The 12,318-nt window shown below is 38.4% G+C and overlaps 1 long non-coding RNA gene across 1 annotated transcript in view; it reads left to right on the forward strand.

Annotated features, from left to right (window-relative positions):
• LOC110126070 (uncharacterized) overlaps positions 1–12,318 on the forward strand; it is a 185,592-nt gene that overhangs the window by 138,947 nt on the left and 34,327 nt on the right. The window lies entirely within an intron of this gene.

Raw genomic sequence — 12,318 nt, forward strand, 5'->3', positions numbered from 1 at the left:
TTTCAGCTATAAATTGAATACATTCTGAGGATCCAATGTACACTATGGGGATTGTATTTAATAATATGATATATTGCACAATTATGGCAGAAAGTGAAGAAGAACTAAAGCGCCTCTTGATGAAAGTGAAAAAAGAGAGTGAAAAAGTTGGCTTAAAACTCAACATTCAGAAAACTAAGATCATGGCATCCGGTCCCATCACTTTATGACAAATAGATGGGGAAACAGTGGAAACAGTGACAGATTTTATGTCTTTGGGCTACAAAATCACTGCAGATGGTGACTGCAGCCATGAAATTAAAAGACGCTTACTCCTTGGAAGAAAAGCTGTGACCAGCCTAGACAGCATATTAAAAAGCAGAGACATGACTTTGCCAACAAAGGTCTGTCTAGTCAAAGCTATGGTTTTTCCAGTAGTCTTGTGTGGATGTGAGAGTTGGTCTATAAAGAAAGATGAGCACCGAAGAATTGGTGCTTTTGAACTGTGGTGTTGGAGAAGACTCTTGAGAGTCCCTTGGACGGCAAGAAGATCCAACCAGTCCATCCTAAAGGAAATCAGTCCTGAATGTTCATTGGAAGGACTGATGCTGTAGCTGAAACTCCAATACTTCAGCCACCTGATGCAAAGAACTGACTCATTGGAAAAGACCCTGATGCTGGGAAAGATTGAAGGCGGGAGAAGGTGACGACAGAGGATGAGATGGTTGGATGGCATCACCGACTCAATGGACATGAGTTTGAGTAAACTCTGGGAGTTGGTGATGGACAGGGAAGCCTGGTGTGCTGCAGTCCATGGGGTCACAAAGAGTCGGACAGGACTGAACTGATTGACTGACCTACTCCTGTATTCTGGCCTGGAAAATTCCATGGACTCTATAGTCCATGGGGTTGCAAAGAGTCGGACGCGACTGAGCGACTGAACCGAACTGAACTGATTGTATACTTGAAATTTTCTGAGAGTAGGTCTTAAGCATTCTCACCACATACACACACACATTAACTACAAGGTAAAATATATATTCATTATCTTTATCTTGGTGATCATTTCACAGTGTCAAATCACAATATCAAATCATTGTGTTGTACACTTTAAATATATACAATTATATTTGTCAATTATTCCTTCAATAAGGTTGGAAGAAAAAAGAAAGAAAATGGAGATAATAGGCTTAAAAATATGTGGCTGCTCAATATTAGAGTGTCATTCTTTTCCATTTTGAGCTTTATCATTTACCTGTTCTACAAGACATCTTCTTTTTGGTGATGCACGCTAAAAACTTTCAGTAAGGCTGAATCAAGATGACAGTGGGAATCTGTGGGTCACTGGCCATCACATAGTCCTCATCACTTACAGCTTTTTAGTTATGGTTCAAGAACCCAGGGAAGTGACATGTCATGTATTCACATATAATTTTTCTTACAAAAGTAATTTCTTACAAAACTAGAGAAAATAATCCATAACCTGTCACTTTAATAATTGGTTTTAACATTTTGTTGCATTAACTCTCAGTATATTCTACAAATATGACATAGGCTCATCATATCTGTATATTTTATATTGTTTTTACCTTTATTATTCAATCATAAGAAGGTTCCCAAGTTGCACCTTTTAAGATTAAATTAGAAATAGAAAATTATTTTCTAAGGGCCCCACAGTACATCACTGAGCAAACTTATGATGGATTGTTTAATTATTTTCCTCCTTCTAGTTATTTTCGGTTGTCTCCATATTTTACTGATTTCAGTAACACGGTGATGGACACTTTTTTTGCTTATAATATTTCTGTGCTTTGGCACTTATATACAAATATGAATGTAAACTACTACTAAGGGCCATTATTATGCTGTTCCATGAGGAAGATGTGTGCCTTGCCCTCAACATATTTAAGAATAGACAATGAAGAGTAAAGAGAGAAAAAAGTAGGTAGTGAAGATAGAGTGCCCACTGCCAGTGCCACGGTTGGCCACTGTTATTCTACCAGGAACTCTAAGCCATCTGGTGCTTCTTTTGTAGCAAATAAATTGCTGTTCTTTTTGAAACTTAATATTTACAATATTTTAATCTTTTTTATTGCTTAAAATATTGTTTGCCATTTTGCACTCATGCTGCTATTTCATGTATCTGTCTAATTTTCTCTGTGATTCCAAAACTTTTATGCTGATTGGATAGATAATATATATTTTCCTTAAAATTATTAATCAGTGTTATCTCTATTCATGGGTCAAAATTTTTGCTTTTCATCTAGAATCTTAAGGTATTTTTGTTAACCTAAATTTATTTTTCTTTTCATACTTTTTTGGCCCTTCCCTTATATTTGTGAATGATTATTTTTAGCATATTCTCATTAAGTAGAATTTCTAGGTTTAATTACACAAGTGTTTTGTGGCTCTTTATTCATACTCCCATATATGAAAATGCCACATTTATTGTGCCTTCATTTATATTCAGTGTATTTTAAGAACAAAGTTATTAGTATCATGTATTTTGAAATAGAGCTTTAGAGCAGCAATCATAGTTGTGCATCAGGAAGACGCAAAAGCATCTGGAAAAGCAGTTTCTGTCCCGCTGGCTGCCTATTAAAAGAATTTATTGGTTTGTAACCCAGAGGTTGCTGACCTCTGCAGTTGTCAGAAGTAGCACTTCCCTTTAATTCTCAATGAAAGGATCTGAGCCCTCATTATGTTTGACCACAGGAAAGTTAGGCTTTTCCCATTTTCCCCTCCCCAAGGTCTCTGGGGCTCCCTGTAGAATACTCAAATGTTTCCTAGATCAGTCCTGGATTTCACTGAACACTTGGGCCAGCAACCTACCCCTGGCCTGTGTCGCTGATCTTTGGATAACAATTTTTAATTATTTCTTAACTGGTTCCTAAGGACACTGCAGCTCACACTGTATGGCTGAATATGGACATAGGCCCATCACTGAATACTCAGAGTTCAGCCAAGTTCAGGCTGTAACAATTAACCAAGCTCCACTGACAAAACCAGATAACAAAAAGAGATTCAATATAAAAAAGAAAATACTGGGTGTTAGATATGAGTATTTCTAGGATTTATAAACCTGTTCTCCATTCCCACGACCCTTCAGGGCATCTGTCTTGTTTCCCCCACCTTATTACCAAGTTGTAGGAACTAGTTCACATTCTGCAAATGGAGAGTCTTTGACCTTGTGCCCTGCAAGAGTCCATGGATTTCAATTCCTTCATAATCCAGCAAAGGGAAGAATCTTTCTCTCTTCCACTCAAATTTAGCCCAACATCCCAATTAACGAAGAAACAAAGATCTGTAGGTGAACACCTTTATCTATTAATGTAATTAGTCCTCTGTAGATTCCAAACAGCTGATATCAAAAGACATAGAGGCTGATTTTTAAAAACCATTAGCAAAACACCACCCTCAAGGAAATTTAAAAGAACTGTTTTAATATTGCTTCAATGTTAAAATGAATATGAGGATAGTTTTTGATAAAATGTCGAGGGATTTTCAAAAGGGAGGGGATATATGTATAACTATGGCTGATTCATGTTGAGGTTTGACAGAAAACAGCAAAATTCTATAAAGCAGTTATCCTTCAATAAAAAATAAATAAATTTAAAAAAATTTATTTCAGTGTTATTTGGAGTATCATAAGTCATAGTTGTGATTTGGAGAAAAGCCCAAAGAATACATCTAAAAATATCTAGAACTAATAGACTAGTTAAACAAAAAAGTCTGAAAGAAAAATGTATACAGAAATGGTTTTAGCTATTTAACATAATACATGAAGAGTTATAATGAGGAAAGCCTTACAAAAAGAAGATATTTAATAATAGCTTCAGAAGTATAAAAATTCAGTGAATAAAGTTATCAAATATATTAAGTGATTAAAAATTCACATAAAGGTAGAACTCTGTTACTTATCATATATTATTTAATTTCACAATTATCTTGGCACTTCTACATTCCAGGGACAACTTTTAATATGGAGAATACATCAGTGAACAATACAGAAATATGCTCTGCCTTCATGATTTAATGCCTATTAGGAGAGATGGACATTTTAAAGATTTGCATTAAATAATGACATGGCTAATTAAAACTGTGATAGCTGCAGTATATAAGGTAGAGGCTACCTACACATGTATAAACCATGAAGTGGGAAACAGTGGCACAATTGAGGAATTCAAAGAAGGCCTTGATAACTAAGTGTAGAGGATAAATGGGAAGGAAAGAGTCAACTGCAGAGGAAGGGGGGGAGGCCCTAGAACATATGGGGCCTTGTGACCATGTTAAAGATTTTGACCTTTATTTTAAGAGCAATAGGAAGCCACTGAAAGATTTTATGGTGGGTTAGAAAAAGTATTAACAATTGGAAATGACCTGTCTATCTAACGAAGGGAGAAGCTTTAGAAATTATTTTATGACCAAAGATAAAACACTTTTCATTATGAAAAATGTTTATTGGGAATTTAGTGACATGAAAAATGAAGATGACTAAAGAAAGATTTAACATTAAGTGTGGCATCACCTATGTGAATACATGAAAAAGTTGGCAATGGTAATCAAGGATTGAGGGTTTCAGTGAATCTTCTTGAATATCTGCATTCAGATTTACAATGATAGGGAAACATGGTAATATTTAAATTTCTGATACCTTCTGAACTGTTCTTGTTCTTCAGTTTCTAAGACGTGTCCCACCCTTGCAACCCCATGGACTGCAACACACCTTCACTGTCTCTTGGAGTTTGCTCAAGTTCATGTCCATTGAGTCATGGATGCTATCTAACCATCTCATCCTCTGCTTCCCTCTTCTTTTGCTTTCAATCTTTCTCAGCATCAGGGTCTTTTCTAGTGAGTCAGCTCTTCCCATCAGGTGACCAAAGTATAGGAGCTTCAACTTCAGCATCAGTCCTTCCTGTGAATATTCAGGGTTGATTTCTTTTAGGAATGACTGGCTTGATCTCCCTGCAGTCCAAGGGACTTTCAAGAGTCTTCTCCAACACCACAGTTAGAAAGCATCAATTCTTTGGTGGTCAGCCTTCTTTATGGTCCAACTTGCTCATCCGTACGTGGCTACTGGATAAACAATAGCTTTGACTATATGGACCTTTGTCAGCAAAGTGATGTCTTTGCTTTAATATACTGTCTAGGTTTGTCATAGCTTTTCATCCAAGGAGCAAGCGTCTTTTAATTCCATGGCAGCAACCATTGTCCATAGTGATGTTGGAGCCCAAGAAAATCAAGTCTGTCACTCTTTCCACTTTTTCCCCTTCTATTTGCCATGAAGTAATGGGACTGCTTGTCATGATCTTAGTTTTTTGATGGTGAAGTTTTAAAGGTGGAGTTTCACCTTCATCAAGAGGCTCTTTAGTTCTTCAATTTCTGCCATTAGAGTGGTATCATCTTCATATTTGATGTTATTGATATTTCTCCCAGCAACCTTGATTCTGTCTTGTGATTCATCCAGGCCATCATTTTGCAGGATGTACTCTTTATATAAGTTAAATAAACAGGGTGACAGTATAGAGCTTTGACATATTCCTTTCCCAATTATGAAATGGTCAGTTGTTCCATGTCTGGTTCTAACTGTTGATTCTTGACCCACATACAGGTTTCTCAGGAGACTGGTAAGGTGGTCTGGTATTCCCAGCACTTTAAGAATTTTTCACAATTTGTTGTGATCCACACAGTCAATGGCTTTGGTGTAGCAATGAAGCAGAAATAGATGTTTTTCTGAAACTCTCTTGCTTTTTCTATGAGCCAACAAATGTTGGCAATTTGATCTCTGGTCCCTCTGCCTTTTTTAAACCTAGCTTGTACATCTGGAAGTTCTTGGTTCATGTACTGCTGAAGCCTAGCTTGAAGGATTTTGAGAATAACCTTACTAGCATGTGGAATGAGTGCAGTTGTACAGTAGTTTTAACATTCTTTGGCACTGCCCTTCTTTGGGATTGGAATAAAAACTGACCTTATCCAGGCCTGTGTCCACTGCTGAGTTTTCCAAATTTGCTGGCATATTGAATGCAGCACTTTAACAACATCATATATTAGGATTTGAAATAGCTCAGCTAGAATTCCATCACCTCCACTAGTTTTGTGGGTAGTGATGCTTCCTAAGGCACACTTGAGTTCACACTCCAGGATGTCTGGCTCTAAGTGAGTCGTCACATCATCATGATTATCTGGGTCTTCAAGACCTTTTTAGTATAGTTTTTCTGTATATCTTGTCTTTTTAATCTCTTCTGTCTTTCTTAGGTCCTTACTGTTTCTGTCCTTTATTGTGCTCATCCTTGCCTGAAATGTTCCCTTGTTATCTCCAATTTTATTGAAGAGGTCTCTATTCTTTCCCATTCCATTGTTTTCCTCTACTTCTTTGCACTGTTCATTTAAGAAGGCCTGGTTATCTCTCCTTGGTATTCTCTGGAACTCTGCATTCAGTTGGGTATGTCTTTCCCTTCCACCCTTGCCTTTCACTTCTCTTCTTTCCCCAGCTATTTGTAAAACCTCTTCAGACAACCATGTTGCTTTCTTGCATTTCTTTTTCTCTGGGATGGTTTTAATCACTACTTCCTGTTCAATGTTACAAACCTTTCTCCACAGTTCATCAGGAACTCTTTGTCTATCAGATCTAATCCCTTGACTATTCATCACCTCCACTGTATGATCATAAGGGATTTGATTTAAGTTGTACCTGAATGGCCTAGTGGTTTTTCCTACTTCTCCAATTTAAGCCTGAATTTTGCAATAAGAAGTTGGTGATCTGAGCCACAGTCAGTTCCAGGTTTTCTTTTTGCTGACTGTATAGAGCTTTTCCATCTACAGCTGCAAAGAATATAATCAGCCTTGTTTTGGTATTGACCTTTAGTGATGTCATGTGTAGAATCATCTCTTGCATTATTGGAAAAGGGTGTTTGCTATGACCAGTGTGTTCTCTTGACAAAGCTGTTAGCCTTTTCCCTGCTTCATTTTGTACTTCAAGGACAAATTTGCCTATTACTCAAGGTATCTTTTCATGTCCTACTTTTGCATTCCAATTCCCTGTGATGAAAAGGACATCTTTTTTGGTGTTAGAAGGTCCTGTAGGTCTTCATAGAACTGGTCAACTTCACTGTCTTTGGCATCAGTGGTTGGGGCATAGGTTTGTTTTGTTTTGTTTTATTTTATTTTTTCCATTTATTTTTATTAGTTGGAGGCTAACTACTTTACATCATTGCAGTGGTTTTTGTCATACATTGAAATGAATTAGCCATGGATTTACATGTATTCCCCATCCCAGTCCCCCCCCTCCCACCTCCCTCTCCACCCGATCCCTCTGGGTCTTCCCAGTGCACCAGGCCTGAGCACTTGTCTCATGCACCCAGCCTGGGCTGGTGATCTGTTTCACCCTAGATAATATACATGTTTCAATGCTGTTCTCTTGAAACATCCCACCCTCGCCTTCTCCCAGAGTCCACAAGTCTGTTCTATACGTCTGAGTCTCTTTTTCTGTTTTGCATATAGGGTTATCGTTACCATCTTTCTAAATTCCATATATATGTGTTAGTATACTGTAATGGTCTTTATCTTTCTGGCTTACTTCGCTCTGTATAATGGGTTCCAGTTTCATCCATCTCATTAGAACTGATTCAAATGAATTCTTTTTAATGCCTGAGTAATATTCCATGGTGTATATGTACCACAGCTTCCTCATCCATTCGTCTGCTGATGGGCATCTAGGTTGCTTCCATGTCCTGGCTATTATAAACAGTGCTGCGATGAACATTGGGGTGCATGTGTCTCTTTCAGATCTGGTTTCCTCGGTGTGTAGGGGCATAGGTTTGGATTACTGTGATGTTGAATGGAAATGAACTGAGATCATTCTGTCATTTTTGAGATTGCACTCAAGTAGCACATTTTGGATTCTTTTGTTGACTATGAGGGCTGCTCTATTTCTCATATGGAATTCTTGCCCACAGTAGTAGATACAATGGTCATCTGAATTAAATTCACCCATTCCCATCCATTTTAGTTCATTGATTTCTAAGATGTTGATATTCACCGTTGTCATCTCCTTCTTGACCACGTCCAACTTACCTTGTCTCATGGACCTAACATTCCAGGTTCCTATGTAGTATTGTTCTTTACAGCCTTGGGCTTTCCTTTCACCACCAGACACACCCACAACTGAGTGTCATTTCCACTTTGGCCCAGCTGCTTCATTCTTTTCAGATCTATTAGTAATTGCCCTCTGCTCTTCCCCAGTAGCATATTGGATACCTTCTGACCTAGGGGGGCTCATCTTCCGGTGTCATATCTTTTTGCCTTTTCATACTGTTCACGGGATTCTCGTGGCAAGAATACTGGAAAGGATGGCCATTCCCTCCTCCGGTGGATCACATTTTGTCAGAACTCTCCACTATGACCTCCTCCATCTTGGGTGTCCATGCATGGCATGGCTCATAGCTTCATTGAGTTGCATAAGCCCCTTTACCATGTCAAGGCTGTGATCTATGGAGGGGCCCTTCTGAATCGGTCTCTCATCAAATAATTTATTGGTGGACCCAATAACAGTGAATTTTAGGATGAACTTTATTCACTTAGTTTTCTTCATTTCACTTTATCTATGTGTGGCTGAGCCTAACATATGTGTATGTGATTCTCACATCTGATATCTTGTACACAAGAGTGAACATGTGTGTTCAGAAAAAGAGTTAATACAGTAGGCCCCACACTGCTATCCTTGGAGATGACTATTTCTAAGTTAGCCCTTGACTGGTGTCTGGAAGTGTGGATTTCTGGAAGGTTTCTACCATTCCCAGAACTAGTAAGAGTGGCTCACTCTGCCTAGATAGTTTGTGCAAACAGTGTGTGTGTGTGTGTGTGTGTGTGTGTGTGTGTGTGTGTGTTCTGAATACCCACTTTTCCTTCTGGGAATCTAGAATTTTGGAACATGCTAGGAAGTGGGTGCTTGTGTGACCTGCAGCCCCTACCCCGAAATCCTGGATGTTGAGTTTTCAATGAGTTTCCTCAGTAGAAAGCATTTTACCTGTGTTGTCATAACTTCTCTTTGCTGGGGATTTAACTGCTTCTCATGTGACTCCACTGGGAGAGCACTCTTGGAAGTTTTGCATAATTTCCTGTGGCCTTCACTTTGATTTTACTTTGATATTTTTGCTGTAATAAATCAAAGCCATAAGTATGGTTTATCCTGAGTCCTGTGAGTCCTCCCAGCATATCAGCAAACCTGGGGGTGGTCTTGGGGATCCCTGAAACAATCTTCATGTCGTTAAACTCTTATCCCAGAATTGTGTTTCTAATTGACTATTAACAATTATTTAAATGTAAGAGTTTGAGTGAAGAAACATGCTGGCTCCATCATTGCAGTAAAATGTGGTGGTATATTTATATTTGCATATGACAACATAGAAATTAGTTAAACTTGTGCTCATTTGCAGGGTTTTCCTGACTTGGTCCAGATCAAGTCATGCATTGATGATTCATAGGGGCAGCACAGTTGTATTTGAAATGAAAATTTCTAAATAACTTCCAAATAGTATGCATGTAACCTAAGATCAAATAGTGTCTACTTTATCATATTTTCTTAATTTGCTCAAAGTTATTAGAATTCAGCACAGTATATAGTTTTAGCTTAAGACTTCATGAGTATGTATGTGTGTGTATGTGTGTGTATGTCTAGGTCTAGTCTTGCTTTGTTTTACTTCACATTAAATTGTGAATATTTTCAAGTCGGAATGTATACTCCTGAAGCAAAATCTCATTTGCCATAGCATTTTATCTTGTGGATGTTCTACATAATTAACTAGTCTCATGATGTATATAGGCATTTCCTCAATTTTCAGTATTTAAACAAAATGTTATTCATATCCTTGATCCGGATTTCTGAATGATTATATTTTTAAAGACTTATGTAAATATATAACAGGTTAAAAGTTACAAAGGTATCAAAAATTTAAATTTATAAGAAGTAGAAGATTCTAAAGGTAATATAATTGAGTATTTACATAATCTTGGAGGAAAACTTTTACAACATCATTTCAAAATATAGGAGAAACTACAGTAAGTCCCCTATCTACAAACCTTCAAGTTGCAAACTTTCAGAGGTATGAATGTGTGTTTGCATGTCCAGTTCACATGTCTGGTGTACATTGTCACATTGTGCAACTTCTACAAGTGGTTGTGTTTTGTGTAGTTTACTGATTGTATAGAGTACAGTATTTCAGTATCTTAATTTCAAGCCCAAATGTCCAGAAGAAGGATAAAAGCAGTGGTGATACAGCTGGCACTGCTCAGAAGTGCCAAGCAATAATGATGGAAACGAAGTGAAACTAACTGAGAAAGTGGATCAAGGTGAAAAGATGGTGAACATTGCTTGTTCTTAAACATGAGTCATTCAACCATTGGCATGGTTCTAAACAACAAGGATGAGATCATGGAACATGTGAAGTCAGCTGTGCCAATAGTGTCGATAGTAGTATCAAAGGTCTGTCTAGTCAAAGCTATGGTTTTTCCAGTAGTCATGTATGGATGTGAGAGTTGGACCATGAAGATGTGAAAGTTGGACCATAAAGAAGGCTGAGCGCCGAAGAATTGATGCTTTTGAACTGTGGTGTTGGAGAAGACTCTTGAGAGTCCCTTGGACTGCAAGGAAATCAAACTGGTAATACTAAAGGAAATCAATCCTGTGTTCATTGGACACAACTGAGCAACTGAACAGCAACAACAGTGTCAAAGACAATGGAAAAGTGATGGAGGAGATGGAGAAAATTGTCAGTGTGTGGATGCAAGATTAACATCAGTGTTGAGTCATGAGCAGTCACGAGCTAATTCAAGAGAAAGCTAAAAGCCTTTACTAAGACTTGAAGAGGAAATGCAGCAAAGAATCAGTTCAGTTTAATCTTTCAGTTGTATCCAACTCTTTGTGACCCCATGGACTGTAGCACGACAGGCTTCCCTGTCCATCACCAACTCCCGGAGCCTACTCAAACTCATGTCCATTGAGTCGGTGATGCCATTCAACCATCTCATCCTCTGTCATCCCCTTCTCCTGCCTTCAATCCTTCCCAGCATCAGGATCTTTTCCAATGAATCAGTTCTTTGCATCAGGTGGCCAAAGTATTGGAGCTTCGGCTGCAGCATCAGTCCTTGCAATGAATATTCAGGACTGATTTCCTTTAGGATGGACTGGTTGGATCTCCTTGCAGTTCAAGGGACTCTTGAGAGTTCAAAAGCATCAATTCTTTGGCCCTCAGCTTTCTTTATAGTCCAACTCTCACATCCATACATGACTACTGGGAAAACCATAGCTTTGACTAGACAGGCCTTTGTTGGCAAAGTAATGTCAATGCTTTTTAATTTGCTGTCTAGATTGGTCATAGCTTTTCTTCCAAGGAGCAAGTGTCTTTGAATTTCATGGCTGCAGCCACCGTCTGCAGTGATTTTGGAGCCCCCGCCCCCAAATAAAGCCTGTCACTGTTTCCATTGTTTCCCATGAAGTGATGGGACCAGATGCCATGATCTTGATTTTCTGAATGTTAAGTTTTAAGACAGGTTTTTCACTCTCCTCTTTCACTTTCACCAAGAGGCTCTTTAGTTTTTCTTCAATTTCTTTCATAAGGGTGGTGTCATCTACATATCTGAGGTTATTGACATTTCTCCCGGCAATCTTGATTCCAGCTTGTGCTTCATTCAGCTCAGCGTTCCTCATGATGTACTCTGCACAAGTTAAATAAGCAGGGTGACAATATACAGCCTTGAAGTACTCCTTTCCCAATTTGGAACCAGTCTGTTGTTCCATGTCCAGTTCTAACTGTTGCTTCTTGACCTGCATACAGATTTGTCAGGAGACAGGTCAGGTAGTCTGGTATCTTTAAGAACTCCTACCTCTTTAAGAATTTCTCCAGTCTGTTGTGATCCACACAGTCAATGGCTTTGGCATAGTCAATAAAGCAGAAATAGATGTTTTTCTGGAACTCTCTTGCCTTTTCAATGATCCAGCAGATGTTGGCAATTTGATCTCTGGTTCTTCTGCTGTTTCTAAATCCAGTTTGAACATATGAAAGTTCATGGTTCATGTACTGTTGAAGCCTGGCTTGGAGAATTTTGAGCATTACTTTGCTAGCATGTGAGATGAATGCAATTGTGTGGTAGTTTGAGTATTCTTTGGCATCACCTTTCTTTGGGATTGGAATGAAAACTGACTTTTTCCAGTTCTGTTGCCACTGCTGAGTTTTCCAGATTTTCTGGCATATTGAGTGCAGCATTTTCACAGCATCATCTTTTAGGATTTGAAATAGCTCAAGTGGAATTCCATCACCTCCACTAGCTTTGTTTGTAGTAATG

The sequence above is a fragment of the Odocoileus virginianus genome, chromosome 31 (genome assembly GCF_023699985.2).
Source record: "Odocoileus virginianus isolate 20LAN1187 ecotype Illinois chromosome 31, Ovbor_1.2, whole genome shotgun sequence".
Lineage (NCBI taxonomy): Eukaryota > Metazoa > Chordata > Mammalia > Artiodactyla > Cervidae > Odocoileus > Odocoileus virginianus.